The following is a 16,901-nucleotide window of genomic DNA, read 5'->3' as shown; positions in this document are numbered from 1 at the left end:
GAACTATTTTTCTTTTAATCCTGCGTTTGTGATTGTGCTATCTTGCATAGCAATGTGGCTACATATTGTATGCTTTCCTAGTGGTGGTTTAACATAAATATGTGCTATGTTTTCGCTGTAAAACATTTTAAAATTCTGACATGCTGGGTAGATGAACAAGGTGTTTATCTTTCATTTAAGCTATTGGACTTGTTAATGTGTGGAGGTTAAATATTTTTAAGAATATTTTTGCTTTCCCTGCGCCACCGTTTGGGCTGAAGGGGGGATATAACATCACCCACTTTGCCAAAGCTCTACACAATATTGTGCTGCTGAGGTATAATAAACAGATATATATGTAACGACGTTCTTCGTTTGTCGAAAGAGAGTCGGACCGAAATGCAGCGTGTTTGTTACTCATGTTTATTAGTGAAAACAAATAACGAAACTATACATGAAATAACGAATAAATACAAAACAACAAAACGGAACGTGAAACCTATTACAGCCTGACTGGTGAACACTAACACAGTTAATTAGTTGGTCAGGCCACTCTATCAGTTTTGCACATCGAGAGACAGAAATTTTTTCCCATTCCTCCTTGCAAAACAGCTCGAGCTCAGTGAGGTTGGATGGAGAGCATTTGTGAACAGCAGTTTTCAGTTCTTTCCACAGATTCTCGATTGGATTCAGGTCTGGACTTTGACTTGGCCATTCTAACACCTGGATATGTTTATTTTTGAACCATTCCATTGTAGATTTTGCTTCATGTTTTGGATCATTGTCTTGTTGGAAGACAAATCTCCGTCCCAGTCTCAGGTCTTTTGCAGACTACATCAGGTTTTCTTCCAGAATGGTCCTGTATTTGGCTCCATCCATCTTCCCATCAATTTTTACCATCTTCCCTGTCCCTGCTGAAGAAAAGCAGGCCCAAACCATGATGCTGCCACCACCATGTTTGACAGTGGGTATGGTGTGTTCAGGATGATGGACTGTGTTGCTTTTATGCCAAAAAGACGTTTTGCATTGTGGCCAAAAAGTTCAATTTTGGTTTCATCTGACCAGAGCACCTTCTTCCACATGTTTGGTGTGTCTCCCAGGTGGCTTGTGGCAAACTTTAAACGACACTTTTTATGGATATCTTTAAGAAATGGCTTTCTTCTTGCCACTCTTCCATAAAGGCCAGATTTGTGCAATATACAACTGATTGTTGTCCTATGGACAGAGTCTCCCACCTCAGCTGTAGATCTCTGCAGTTCATCCAGAGTGATCATGGGCCTCTTGGCTGCATCTCTGATCAGTCTTCTCCTTGTATGAGCTGAAAGTTTAGAGGGACGGCCAGGTAGGTCTTGGTAGCAGTGGTCTGATACTCCTTCCATTTCAATATTATCGCTTGCACAGTGCTCCTTGGGATGTTTAAAGCTTGGGAAATCTTTTTGTATCCAAATCGGGCTTTAAACTTCTTCACAACAGTATATTGGACCTGCCTGGTGTGTTCCTTGTTCTTCATGATGCTCTCTGCACTTTTAACGGACCTCTGAGACTATCACAGTGCAGGTGCATTTATACGGAGACTTGATTACACACAGGTGGATTGTATTTATCATCATTAGTCATTTAGGTCAACATTGGATCATTCAGAGATCCTCACTGAACTTCTGGAGAGAGTTTTCTGCACTGAAAGTAAAGGGGCTGAATAATTTTGCACGCCCAATTTTTCAGTTTTTGATTTGTTAAAAAAGTTTGAAATATCCAATAAATGTCGTTCCACTTCATGATTGTGTCCCACTTGTTGTTGATTCTTCACAAAAAAATACAGTTTTATATCTTTATGTTTGAAACCTGAAATGTGGCAAAAGGTCGCAAAGTTCAAGGGGGCCGAATACTTTTGCAAGGCACTGTATATCCAGGAAGACACGTGGTTGCTAAGGCATCAACTAATGGGAATCCTAATAAGGAATACATGGTCTAGATTCTAGCGGGAATTCACAGTGTCAAACAAATTAAAAAAAGGTCAACAACATGCTACAGAAAATAAAAACTTCAAAGTAATTCTGAAAGTCTGGTATACCTATCCCAGCAATATAAATTAATTTCTAGTAACTTTCAATTAATCAAATTTGACCTTATTAACATATAAACACTGAATAAAGCTTATGCTATCCAGGGAAAAATTATTCAAAATCTTTCTCTCACATTTCACTTCAAGTAAACTTTCTGGAACTCTATAGTGTTGGGTAACAGCCAGACCTTGGGATCTCATTTTTGCTCTCTTTTGCCAAGTTTGATAGGATGTACAAAGGATGATTTCCTCCGTGACCCGAATTGCAATTATGAGCTGCTATCCGCAGTGATATTCAACTTGGGGTGTCAGTGGTAAATGGTGTCACCCTTTCAGCACCTATCTTTCTCAATATTCCTCTGCTATGAAATTAACCTCACCAAGGATTCTTCCCTTTTTCCAAATTTTAAATGAGTCAGCAGACAGCAGACAAATGAGTCGAGTCCACATAGGGGAAAAACAAAGGTTGATGAGCTGTTACTTTGGAAAATGAAATGTTTTGATGATCGTCACATTTCATGATTTTGCTATATATTTAGCCAATGATAAATATTCTACTCTACTCTCTTTCCCTCATGAATACTGTACAGCATATCAATCACAGTGAATCAGATTTGGAGCATTAGGATAGTCTATGATAGATGGTCTGAGACAAAAAGGTACAATGTAGGTTATGTTGAAATGTTAACCAGGACCCACAGGTTTTCCAGAGTTAGAGGCTTCACAAGAGTGTTGATAATGTATGACGCAACTGTTCTCTCTGATGACACTGCATTAGGTCTGTTTGACAATATTCCCCTGCTGCCCACACCACATAAAAAAAGAAGACCGTCTAAATCATGAAAAATGATATTGTTAACCATGTGTCTACACATACAACATTGGACCAAGGCATTAGCTAATGTCTCTTCATAACTCATCAGTGCCTCCATCCAACAACTCTGATAATATATGGAGGTGATGATGCAAGTAAGTGAACACATGAAAGACAGGTGATCAGAGGGCCAAGCAGGTACCCCAGGGGGATAGATAAAACATAGCTTCAGTACTGATGAGGCCATTGTAAATCTGTATCTCCCTCAATGACAGTTGGGAGGCAAGTTCATAAACATCCAGAAGGATTGGTTGCACAGGTAGCTGGCTCCTACCCAACCCAGAACAAATCACTGAGAAGTGTGCTCTCATGTTCTCGCCAACTCTGCTTTAGTTGGGCCCATCAGCTATATGCCGCACCCCTCCTAATACCTTAAAAATCCTTCCTCAACTTGATCGCTGATCTGGCATGATTGTATGGGTAAAAGCTTTCCAATACCCTGTTCTGTCCGATTCGTGACAACTCCAATGAAGGGAGAACTATGCCATTTAAACAGCACTAGCTTCATGTGCAATGGAACTCAAACTACTAATGATTTCCCATGAGGTTATGGCACCCCAAAGATTGATGGTGATGGCGCACAGCAGTTCCATCATCAGGATATCACATAAGGACCTCAGTAGCACCATTTTTCTGTTGTCAGTGTGCAGAGTATCTCTCTGTGCCTGCATGTGAATATTTATTGTTCATAGAGAGTGAGTAGGTCTACATCTTTTTAGTATTCCTCCTCTCTCTGTTGTCACTATTTCCATTGATATCATCATACACCCAATTAGCTACTTTCTTGACAGTCAGGGTTCGGGAAGTGAGAATGAGAGCGGGAACAGACATTCACGGTGAAGTAAATCTGTCAGTTAATGGTAGACCAGCACTGTACAATTGATGCCAGCTTCTACAAGAGGGGGAGCTGAAAGATCTCAAGTTGTATTTGTCGTCAACTTGGACAGTGATAACCTTTAGTGAATCCCAGCACACCAGCACCCAAACTATTGCCTGAGAATATTGTATGCCAAAAACCTGCCATTGAAGAAGACGATGAAATAGTAAAAAATATACTGCTGATAGTTTGAATGAATCATTAAGAAACAAACATGTTATCTATATGTTATTACAATGTAATTCCCATGCCATTTCTTTCCAAATACCTAGTAATTTATCTACCACACAGTAAAGTAAAAACCAGTACTATTATTATGGAGGAATGTGTATTTCTTCCATTGTTTTATTTCTATGTATTTTACTCATTGTCTTCAGCTATTTTTGCACTACTTCTCCAAAATCAAGGATGCATTATGGATCTGGGCCAGGGACCCTGTTATGTAGGTATAAATATAGCACACACAATACCCATTTTCTCTATGGGTTGCTGCTCGAATAAAACTTATCTAAATTATTGACTTGTTACATTATTTATATCCACTGATGATTTGTAACAGCAGCATGGTTGCGGTACTGCCATCTCCCCATGCATTTATTATGAATATGTGCATGAAGTATCATGATATGTCTCCATGTTTGGGTACATTCATCAATATTCACATACATAAACGTTTTGATATTCATTTATAAGGTGGGAAACAATCCACTTAAAAGCATATGCTATGGTATGTAGTTTCTGTTGTGTTTAATTTAGACACTGTGCATGTATATATTCACTTGCAGATATAGCAAGTAGTCCTCAAGACTGGTCAACTTACTTTTATTCGAATCTTGAATTAAAAAGAAGCCATGCAAATTAATTAGTTTGAGACAATAGGACATCTGCAACCTTGCAAGGAGATATGGGCAATTCAACATTAGTCCTCAAGAGTCAACTAATGCACCCGTAATAATAAATAATAAAACAATCCCCAACAAAAGTGTATGTTTAAGCAACTGATATGTTTTTTTGTACATGCTGCGTCTCAATCTCCCGCATCCGCCTTCCGCATCTGCGGTGGAAAGCTAGAGCACTGTTTGTCAGACCAGGAGACATCCAAAAATCTGTCTTTTCACGAAAACATCTGTAGCATCCAAACGGTATTGGCTATAAATGAATATGATGCCACAATAATGTTCTCCGTTTTGCTTTTACGATCCACACAAGTGTAACGGGAATCGTCTGAAGGTAACCTGGGACTGGTTAAAAAAAACAAATGGAAGTATGGAAATTATAAAAATGGGTTAAATATGTAGAGTACCAGTCAAAGGTTTGGACACACATACTCATTCAATTGTTTTTACTTAATTTTTTACTATTTTCTACATTGTAAAATAAGAGTGAAGACATTAAAACAAAAAATATTTCATATTTGAGATTCTTCAAAGTAGACACCCTTTGCGTTGATGACAGCTTTGCACACTCTTGGCATTCTCTCAACCAGATTCCTGAGGTAGTCACCTGGACTGCATTTCAATTAACAGGTGTGCCTTGTTAAAAGTCAATTTGTGGAATTTCTTTCCTTCTTAATGTGTTAGAGCCAATCAGTTGTGTTGTGACAAGGCAGGGGTGGTATAGAGAAGATATTTGCTAAAAGACCAAGTCCATAGTATGGTGAGAACAGTTCAAATAAGAAAAGAGAAACGGAGGTCCATCATTAAAGACATGAATGTCAGTGAATACGGAACATTTCTAGAACTTTGAAAGTTTCTACAAGTGCAGTCCCATAAACCATCAAGTGCTACTGAAACTGGCTCTCATGAGGACCAAGAGTTACCTCTGATGCAGAGGATCACTTAATAAGAGTTACCAGCCTCAGAAATTGCAGCCTAAATAAATGCTTCACAGAGTTCAAGTAACAGACACATCTCAACATCAACTGTTCAGAGGAAACTGACTGAATCAGGCCTTCATGGTCAAATTGCTGCAAAGAAACCACTACTAAAGGACACCAAAAAGAAGATAATTGCTAAGGTCAAGAAATATCAGCAATGGACAGGAAATCTGTCCTTTGGTCTGATGAGTCCAAATTTGCGATTTTTGGTTCCAACCACCGTGTCTTTGTGAGACGCAGAGTAGGTGAACGGATGATCTCTGCATAAGTGGTTCCCACCATGAAGCAGGGAGGAGGAGGTGTGATGGTGTGGGGGTGCTCTGCTGGTGACACTGTCTGTGATTTATTTAGAATTCAAGGCACACGTAACCAGAATGGATACCACATCATTGTACATCCCATCTGGTTTGCGCTAAGTGGGACTATCATTTGTTTTTCAACAGGACAATGACCCAACATACCTCCAGGCTGTGTAAGGGCTACTTGACAAAGAAGGAGAGTGATGGAGTGCTGCATCAGATGACCTGGCCTCCACAATCACCCAACCTCAACCCAATTGAGACAATTTGGGATGAGATGGACCGCAGAGTGAAGGAAAAGCAGCCAACAAGCGCTCAGCATATGTGAGAACTCCTTCAAGACTGCTGGAAAAACATTCCAGGTGAAGCTGGTTGAGAGAATACCAAGTGTGTGCAAAGCTGTCAAGGGAAAGGGTGGCTACTTTGATGAATATAAAATAAAAAATATGTTTTGATTTGATTAAAAAAATCTGAATGATTCCATATGTGTTATTTCATAATTTTAATGTCTTGACTATTATTCTACAATGTAGAAAATAATAAAAATAAAGAAAAACCCGTAAATGAGTAGGTGTGTTTTCTTTTTATCGGCTTTTTCTTTGCTATGGATTTTTCTTTGCAACTCTGCCTAGAAGGCAAGCATCCCGGAGTCGCCTCTCACTGTTGACGTTGAGACTGGTGTTTTGCCGGTAATATTTAATGAAGCTGTAAGTTGGGCCTCGGTACGCCTATGTAGATATTCCATAACAAATCTGCCATTTCCAGCTACAATAGTAATTTACAACATTACCAATGGACAAAAAAATGTGCTTTTCTTTAAAAAACAAGGACTGAACAAAAATATAAACCCAACATGCAACAATTTTGGACATTGGTGGCAGTTTATTGTTCAGTATAATATACCTACAGGGGTCCAAAATTTCAATAAAATAGTTAAATGATCCATGGTATGACCATCTTACAAAAATTCCATTTGTTAGCTAGTAGAACCCCCTCCCACAGAGGGTTCTACCTGGAACCAAAAAGGTTTATGGGGACAGCCGAAGAACCATCTTGGAACCCTTTTTTTGTAAACTTCTGCTGGAGCATGCACTCCAGGTATATATTACTGGCCATCCCCAAAGCCAACACCTCCTTTGGCCGCCTTTCCTTTCAGTTCCCTGCTGTCAATGACTGGAACAAATTGCAAAAAAAAAAAAAAATCGCTGGAGCTGGAGACTTACATTTCCCTCACTAACTTTTTATAACTTCAGCTAACCAATCGCTGCAGCTGTACATAGTCCATCTGTAAATAGACCACCCAATCTACCTACCTCATCCCCATATTGTTTTTATTTACTTTTCTGCTCTTTTGCACACCAGTATCACTACTTGCACATCATCTGCTCATCTATCACTCCAGTGTTAATCTGCTAAATTGTCATTACTTCGCTACTATGGCCTATTTATTGCCTTACCTCCTCACGCCATTTGCACACACTGTATATACACTTTCTTTTTTTCTATTGTTTTATTGACTGAATGCTGATTTTTCCATGGGTAACTCTGTTGTTTGTGTCGCACTGCTTTGCTTTATCTTGGCCAGGTCGCAGTTGTAAATGAGAACTTGTTCTCAACTAGCTTACCTGGTTGAATAAAGGTGAAATAAAAAAGGGCAAGGCCCCTTTATCCTCTAGCGTCGAGCAATCCCGTATCCGGGAGCGTAATCATAGCCTCCAGCTCATTAGCATAACGCAACGTTAACTATTCATGAAAATCGCAAATGAAATGAAAGAAATATATTCACTCACAAGCTTAGCCTTTTGTTAACAACACTGTCATCTCAGATTTTCAAAATATGCTTTTCAACCATCGCTACACAAGCATTTGTGTAAGAGGTATTGATAGCTAGCATAAAAATTCAGTCATTACAACGCCAAACTTTTTTCCAAATTAACTCCATAATATCGACAGAAACATGGCAAACGTTGTTTAGAATCAATCCTCAAGGTGTTTTTCACATATCTATTCGATGATAAATCATTTGTGGCAGTTGTGTTTCTCCTCTGAAGAAAATGGAAACTGCACGCAGCTGGAGATTATGCAATAATTTAGACGAAGGACACCAAGCGGACACCTGGTAAATGTAGTCTCTTATGGTCAATCTTCCAATGCCTACAAATACGTCACAATACTGCAGACACCTTGGGGAAACGACAGAAAGTGTAGGCTCATTCCTGACGCATTCACAGCCATATAAGGAGACATTGGAACACAGTGCCTTCAGAATCTGGGCCATTTCCTGTTTGACATTTCATCTTGGTTTCGCCTGTAGCATCAGTTCTGTGGCACTCACAGATAATATCTTTGCAGTTTTGGAAACGTCAGAGTGTTTTCTTTCCAAAGCTGTCAATGATATGCATAGTCAAGCATCTTTTCGTGACAAAATATCTTGTTTAAAATGGGTGTTTTTCTATCCAAAAATTAAAAGAGCGCCCCCTATATCGAAGAAGTTATGTTCAAGGTTTCAGGCTTGTAACTTCAAAAACGAATAAGAAATATCAGTTTTAGTACAGGGACACAGTCTTGGAAATTAGTGTTTGCGCATGCCATGAAGACAGGACACACCTGCTAAAATCTGTATCCTATTGAACATACAGAATGTAGTAAGACATTTATAGTTTGATTACATTTTATCTGATGAGTAATCAGAAATGTATTTTGAATTGTTGAAACAGTTTAGGGGTAGGTTTTCAGATTCTTTTCTCTACACGTTGAACGAGTGGATTACTCAAATTGATGGTCCCAACTAAACAGACTTTTTGGGATATAAAGAAGGATTTGATCTAACAAAACGAACAAAACATGTTATAGCTGGGACCCTTTGGATGACAAATCAGTGGAAAAACATTTTGTGGGACGCCATCCTAAAACAATTGCAAGGCATGTTTTCGCTGTAATAGCTACTGTAAATCGGACAGTGCAGTTAGATTAACAAGAATTTAAGCTTTCAACCGATATACAGTGTATGTACCAATATGTTTTATACCCATAATTTTTCTGATTATTTATTTTAATTGCGCACTCTACAATTTCACCGGAAGTTGTCCTTCTCTAGCCCGTAGCCTAGCCCTTAAGAGTGTACTGTAAACTAAACCCCCATTTAAGCTGCATGGCTCACCTCCAAATGTATTCAACCTGTCACGCCCTGAACTTAGAGATCCTTTTAATTCTCTATTTTGGTTAGGTCAGGGTGTGACTAGGGTGGGCAATCTAGTTTTCCTATTTCTTTGTTTGGCCTTGTATGGTTCCCAATCAGAGGCTGTCTATCGTTGTCTCTGATTGGGGATCATACTTAGGCAGCCTTTTTCCCACCTTAGTTTGTGGGACCTTTATTTTATATAGTTGCTGTGTAGCCTGCAGAACTTTGCGTTCGTTCGTAATTTGTTGTTTTTCGGTGTTCATTTTAATAAAAGTAAGATGTTCGCCTACCACACTGCACCTTGGTCCGATTCTTCCATCAATGAACGTAACACAACCAAATAATTCCACACTTCTGTCATGAAACAGATAATTTGACCATGTCCTTGCCTTGCCCCGGTAGTCCTTCAAATTGCCCCAGGATTTCACCTCTAAAACAGGTGTCATTATTCTCACTGAGCAATGTAATTTGGCAAGATATTCTGTGAAACGCTATCACCATTGCATCGGCCCTCGGGGGAAGTAATCATAGTCCAGTTCACTGAGAGAAAAAATGTATATATATATATATTAAACAGCAGTTTAAACCTGGAAACCTTTAATGTTGGTAGTTAAAATGTTGTCCACGTTTATCACATCACTCTGGTGGTGTTCGGAGCAGAGTAGCAGTAACAGATAGATAAATACAATTGCAATCTATTTTATTTATACTTATCTGCACCAGCATTTACTCCACTCTCTGAATGGCCTCTATTTGAAACTTGGTGCTCAAATGTTGTGTCCTCAGTCATTCACTACTAGCACGCAAAATACAAGCTAATTCAATATTTTGTGGTTGAGCAAAGTAGCCCCTAAAAATCAAACCCAGTATCACATTAATTCTGTCTTCCCTTACTCAAGCATTATTTGTCAGTGACAGAATAACCTGCAAACACAGTGAATGTGGCAGCGGCTCGCTGCAGTAACTGTGTTTGGCAATGATTAATCAAGGTCACCAGTGGCTTTCTCATCTTACGCAATTAACCTAGTTTCTCTGTGCGGTGGCGGCAATCTATGGGGAAGCAATTAAAATCCAAATACTTCCTGCTGGGTGTGGACTTAACCTTGCTGGAACTTTGACTGCAGAATCCGCCGCAAACGCGCTGCCTCCTGCAGCAGGATTTAACCCTTTCCTGGACATTTAATGACAATTAAATTAAATCCATCCCTATCCTATAATAAGTGATAAATGATATGACGCTATATTGCTTTCACTTAGTTAGCTGATTATGATTGATCATCTTGAGGCAGAAGGGAAAGATGAAGAGAGGGTGGGAAGGCAATATTGTTTTTCTAAAGAGGATATGGAGAATCACAGCAGGCTTTCATCTTATCATGAACCAGGCAACTGCATATGCCGAAGCACACGTGTGGAGCACTACACCTCCAGCATCTAAGCTGTATCCAGCCACCAGCAATCACAAAACTTCGTCCCCATCATGGCAATTGGATAACAAAGTCTGTATTTTTTTGCTTCGTTAGTGTGTACTGACCTTGTCGTCGTCTCCCTGATGGCAACAAACAATCAAGTCTCCCTTTATCCTCCCTAGGATGAGTGCTGCAAGGTGGCTTCTCTCCCTGGCCAGTGATGAAGCGCTATTCTGCCTCATTGGCTCATCCTTTCACCTGCAAGATGGTGACAGAGAGAACATGAACAATTTCAATTGCATTGCGAAACGGTTTAAAAAAAAGATAACTATAATAATTACATTTATTTTGAGGGGCTGTGAGGCATTGGAAAGAGGCACTATACTGATATATACTATGCATTCAAAAGTATGTAGACACCCATTCAAATTAGTGGATTCTGCTATTTCAGCCACCACACCCGTTGCTGACAGGTGTCTAAAATCGAGCACATGGCCATGCAATCTCCATAGACAAACATTGGCAGTGGAATGGCCTTACTGAAGAGCTCAGTGACCTTCAACGTGGCACCGTCATAGGTTGCCACCTTTCCAACAAGTCAGGTCGTAAAATCTCTGCCCTGCTAGAGCTGCCCCGGTCAACTGTAAGTGCTGTTATTGTGAAGTGGAAACGTTTAGGAGTAACCGGCTCGGCCGCAAAGTGGTAGGCCGCACAAGCTCACAGAATGGGACTGCCGAGTGCTGAAGCGTGTAGTGCTTAAAAATCGCTTGCAACACTCACTACCGAGTTCCAAACTGCCTCTGGAAGCGACGTCAGCATGAGAACTATTCGACGTGAAATGGGCTTCCATGGTCGAGCAGCTGCACCCAAGCCTATGATCACCATGCGCAATGCCAAGCATCGGCTGGAGTGGTTTAATACTCGCCGCCAGTGGACTCTGGAACAGTGGAAACGTGTTCTCGGGAATGATGAATCACACTTCACCATTTGGCATTCTGACGGACACATCTGGGTTTGGTTGATGCCCCCTAGTTCCAGTGAAGGGTAATCTTAATGCTATAGCATACAATGACATATCCTGTGCTTCCAACTTTGTGGCAACAGTTTTGGGAAGCTCTTTCATGTTTCAGCTTGACAACTCCCCTGTGCATACAGATAGTATGAGGTCCATACAGATAGTTTGTTGAGATCGGTCTGGAAGAACTTGACTGGCTTGCACAGAGCCCTGACCTCAACCCCATCCAACAGCTTTTGGATGAATTGGAACACCGACTGCGAGCCAGACCTAATCGCCCAACATCTGTGCCTGACCTCACTACTGCTCTTGAAGCAATGTTACGACATATAGTGGAAAGCCCTCCCAGAAGAGTGGAGGCTTTTATACCAGCAAAGAGGGGACTAACTCCATATTAATGCCAATTATTTTGGAATGACAATTCGACAAGCATGTAGTGTAGACTCTATATTGCTACCTCTTTTATATAGCCACGTTATTGTTAATCATTGTATTTGTATTGTTAAGTGTTTTACTTTTCTATTTCTTTCTTTATGCGTTGTTGGGAAGGGCCCGTAAGTAAGCATTTCACTGTTAGTCCACAACTTTTGTTGTTCACCATGTGAAAAATAAAATGTTATTTGATGTCATTATGAAATGGTACGTTTGGATGTTTGCGAAGCATGTGACAAATAAAATTGTATTTGATGTCATTATAAAACAGTACCTTTTGGATTCTGGATGCTGATTGGTTGATAACCGTTAGTTATTCAATAATGCAAAATGCCATAATTACTGTACATTCCAAGTATCAATGTGCGTCCACTGTCCCGCAGCCCAGCATTCATAAACTCAATCTCCCCAGGAAAATCTCGACATTATTTCCCATGCTTATTGCCTAGCATTTTGTTTGGTACAGTGGAAGTTAATGAGCCTCACTATGTGACAAGTTGACCTGTTGAAGGTTTTTTTGCAATCCTGAGGCTGACGGCTTCTCTGGTCCAGGAGAATTCATTTATAAGGATCATTAGAATTAATATATCCAACTAATTGGCAATAGAAGCAAAGGTAAAACAAATAAAAATGGACGTAGTTTGCTGTCATTTCAGCTGCTTGATGTGATTGAGTGTTGGCTAGTTAGTTAGCAAAGGAGAAGTAATGTCAGCCTAGCTATCCTCGATAACCATCTTATAGACTTGACAATCAGCTGGATGTTGCCTATTTATAATTTAATTAACAACACTGTCATCTCAGATTTTCAAAATATGTTTTTCAACCATAGCTAAACAAGCATTTGTGTAAGAGTGTTGATAGCTAGCATAGCTATAAGCCTAGAATTCAGCCAGCAACATTTTCACAAAAACAAGAAAATCATTCAAATAAAATCATTTACCTTTGAAGAACTTCAGATGTTTTCAATGAGGAGACTCTCAGTTAGATAGCAAATGCTCAGTTTTTCAAAAAAATATTATTTGTGTAGGACAAATCGCTCCGTTTTGTTCACGTTTGGCTATGAAAAAAACCTGTATCCAGTTATAGCCTCAAGCTCATTAGCATAACGTAACGTTAACTATTTATGAAAATCACAAATGAAATTAAATGAATGTGCAAGCTCTCAAGCTTAGCCTTTTCTTAACAACACTGTCATCTCAGATTTTCAAAATATGCTTTTGAACCGTAGCAAAACAAGCATTTGTGTAAGAGTATTGATAGCTAGCGTAGCATTTAGCATAGCATTTAGCGGGCAACATTTGCACAAAAACCAGAAAAGGATTCAAATAAAATCATTTACCTTTGAAGAACTTCGGATGTTTTCAATGAGGAGACTCTCAGTTACATAGCAAATGTTCAGTTTTTCCTGAAAGATTCTTTGTGTAGGAGAAATCGCTCCGTTTTGTATATCACGTTTGGGTACCAAAAAAAAAAACGAAAATTCAGTCATCAAAACGGCTAACTGTTTTCCAATTTAACTCCATAATATCGACTGAAACACGACAAACGCTGTTTAGAATCAATCCTCAATGTGTTTTTCACATATCTCTTCATTGATATATCGTTCGTGGTAGTCTCCTTTCTCCGGTGAATCGCTTGGAAAAAGACGTGCAGTTGAAGATGACGCACCAATTTCGACGGAGGACATCGGGCGGACACCTGGCAAATGTAGTCTCTTATGGTCAATCTTCCAATGATATGCTTACAAATACGTCACAATGCTGCAGACACCTTGGGGAAATGATAGATCGGGCAGGCTCATTCCTTGCGCATTAACAGCCATATAAGGAGACAATGAAAAACAGAGCCTCAAAAATCCTACTCATTTCCGGGTTGAAGTTTCATCTTGGTTTTGCCTGTAGCATCTGTTCTGGGGCACTCACAGACAATATCTTTGCAGTTCTGGAAACGTCAGAGTGTTTTCTTTCCAAAGCTATCAATTATATGCATAGTCAAGCATCTTTTTGTGACTAAATATTGCGCTTAAAACGGGCATGCCTTTTTATCCAAAAATGAAATAGCGCCCCCATAGATGTAACAGGTTAATTATGCATGAATGTAAATATTCAATGCTTCACATCAATTACTGCTGGTAGGCAGCACTGCAGCAAAAATTTTAGCTCTTAGAAGGCAATCATCTCACTTTCTCCCAATTCACCGGTAGATTATATAAAATTAGAATTTTCAACAGCGAGAATGAATGGTGCTAATCAAGGAACAAATGAGGTCTGAACAAATGTACTTGACTCGAAAGAATAATCTCAGTGTCACATCCTGACCTTAGTTCCTTTTTCATGTCGCTATTTTTTTTTTTTGGTCAGGGCGTGAGTTGGGGTGGGCATTCTATGTTTTTGTTCTTTTGTAATACTGTGTTTGGCCTGATATGGTTCCCAATCAGAGGCAGCTGTCTATCGTTGTCTCTGATTGACAACCATACTTAGTTAGCCTGTTCCCACCTGTGTTGGTGGGTAGTTGTTTTCTGTTTTAAGTATCTTCACCTTACAGAACTGTTATGTTTCATTCACTCTCTCTCTGTGTTGTTTTTGGTTATTGCAGTGTTCAGTTTTAATTGTTTACCTTTGATGATCTTCGGATGTTTTCACTCAAGACACTCCCAGTTACACAACAAATGTTCCGTTTGTTCCATAAAGATGATTTTTATATCCAAAATACCTACGTTTGTTTGTCGCGTTATGTTCAGAAATCCACAGGAAAGAGTGGTCACGACAACGCAGACAAAAATTCCAAATTGTTTTCATAATGTCCACAGAAACATGTCAAAGTTTTTTATAATCAATCCTCAGGTTGTTTTTAAAATATATAATCGATAATATATCAACCGCAAATGTCTTTCACAGTAGGAGAGGGGAAAACAATTGCTGTCCAAATTCTGTTGCGCAAGCAAAACTCATGTGACCACTTGACGCGATGTTATCGTTCTGGCTCATTTTTCAAAATAAAAGCCTGAAACTATGTCTGAGGACTGTTGACACCTTGAGAAAGCGATAGGAAAAGGAATCTGGTTCATATCCCTTTAAATCCAGCAAAGGGAGGCAATGGAACATGGAGTTTTCAAAATAGAAGCCACTTCCTGTTTTGATTTTCCTCAGGGTTTCGCCTGCAATATCAGTTCTGTTATTCTCACAGACAATATTTTGACAGTTTTGGAAACTTTATAGTGTGTTCTATGCAATACTAACAATAATATGCATATATTAGCAACTGAGACTAAGGAGCTGGCCGTTTACAATAAGCATATTTTCATCCAAGCTACTCAATACTGCCCGTTGCAGCCATATGAAGTTAACAGGTGTGCCTTGTCAAAGGTTCATTTGTGAAATTATTTATTTCCTTAAAACCTACTACCACCTACTTTTTCGAACATTCTGTTAAAAATCGCGCAACATTTCAGCGTCCTGCTACTCATGCCAGGAATATAGTATATGCATATGATTAGTATGTTTGCATAGAAAACACTCTGACGTTTCTAAAACTGGTTAAATCACGGCTGTGACTATAACAGAGCCTGTGTTTCATCGAAAAGCGCAAGAAAAACTGATCACTGAAAACTGGAAAAAAGTATCAATGCGCCACTTGCATGTATTGTTAATGGGAAACCAAATTACATAGGGCTGAGATTGAAAGTCCTACAGCTTCCACACGATGTCGCCAGTCTTGTCAATTGCCTGGGCTTTGTTTCTTGGTCAAACGAGTAAGAGAGAGCCCATTCCTTCCGGTCTCCGACAGGATGTTTTGGAGGAGAAAATTTCGACCATGAGTTTAAGACGTGGAGCTATTGAATACACATCGCCCCGTGATCAATTTGATAGATTGTTAACGTTTACTAATACCTAAAGTTGGATTACAAAAGTATTTCGAAGTGTTTTGTGAAAGTTTATCGTCGACTTTTTTAATTTTAAAAAATGACGTTGCGTTTCAAAACGCTGTTTTTTTTCCTGGATCACACTTTACATAGATCGATATAATATATATTTAGGGTATATATGGACCGATTTAATCGGAAAAAAGACCCAATAGTGATGTTTATGGGACATATAGGAGTGCCAACAAAGAATCTCGTCAAAGGTAATGAATGTTTTATATTTTATATCTGCATTTTGTGTAGCGCCGGCTACGCTAATTCCTTTGTTTACGTCCCTTCTGGTATTTTGGCGTGTTGCCTGCTATCCGATAATAGCTATTCATGCTTTCGCCGAAAAGCATTTTACAAATCTGACTCGTTGGCTAGATTCACGAGTGTAGCTTGAATTGACTACCCTGTATGTGAATTTTAATGAACGTTTGAGTTTTAACGAGTGCTATTAGCATTTGGTGTAGCGCATTTGCATTTATTGTTGGCAAGGTGGGATGCAAGCGCGTCGGGTTGCCTAGAGAGGTTAATGTGTTTGAGCCAATCAGTTGTGTTCTGACAAGGTAGGGGTGGTATGCAGAAGAGAGACCTATTAAATCAAATCAAATGTTATTTGTCACATACACATGGTTAGCAGATGTTAATGCGAGTGTAGCGAAATGCTTGTGCTTCTAGTTCCGACAATGCAGTAATAACCAACAAGTAATCTAACTAACAATTCCAAAACTACTGTCTTATACACACAAGTGTAAGGGGATAAAGAATATGTACATAAAGATATATGAATGAGTGATGGTACAGAGCAGCATAGGCAAGATACAGTAGATGGTATCGAGTACAGTATATACATATGAGATGAGTATGTAAACAAAGTGGCATAGTTAAAGTGGCTATTGATACATGTATTACATAAAGATGCAGTAGATGATATAGAGTACAGTATATACGTATACATATGAGATGAATAATGTAGGGTATGTAAACATTATA

General features: G+C 39.2%; 1 long non-coding RNA gene across 1 annotated transcript in view; it reads right to left on the bottom strand.

Moving 5' to 3' along the window:
• The window catches only part of LOC135527007 (uncharacterized), a 162,887-nt gene that overhangs the window by 69,603 nt on the left and 76,383 nt on the right, over window positions 1–16,901 (bottom strand). The window contains exon 2 of the long non-coding RNA XR_010453381.1: window positions 10,680–10,812. This is a non-coding gene — a long non-coding RNA (uncharacterized LOC135527007). The remainder of the gene's footprint in view (window positions 1–10,679; window positions 10,813–16,901) is intronic.

This window comes from Oncorhynchus masou, chromosome 32 (assembly GCF_036934945.1).
Source record: "Oncorhynchus masou masou isolate Uvic2021 chromosome 32, UVic_Omas_1.1, whole genome shotgun sequence".
Lineage (NCBI taxonomy): Eukaryota > Metazoa > Chordata > Actinopteri > Salmoniformes > Salmonidae > Oncorhynchus > Oncorhynchus masou.
The sequence above is the reverse complement of the archived record's forward strand: the minus strand, read 5'-3'. Positions and strand labels throughout refer to the sequence as shown.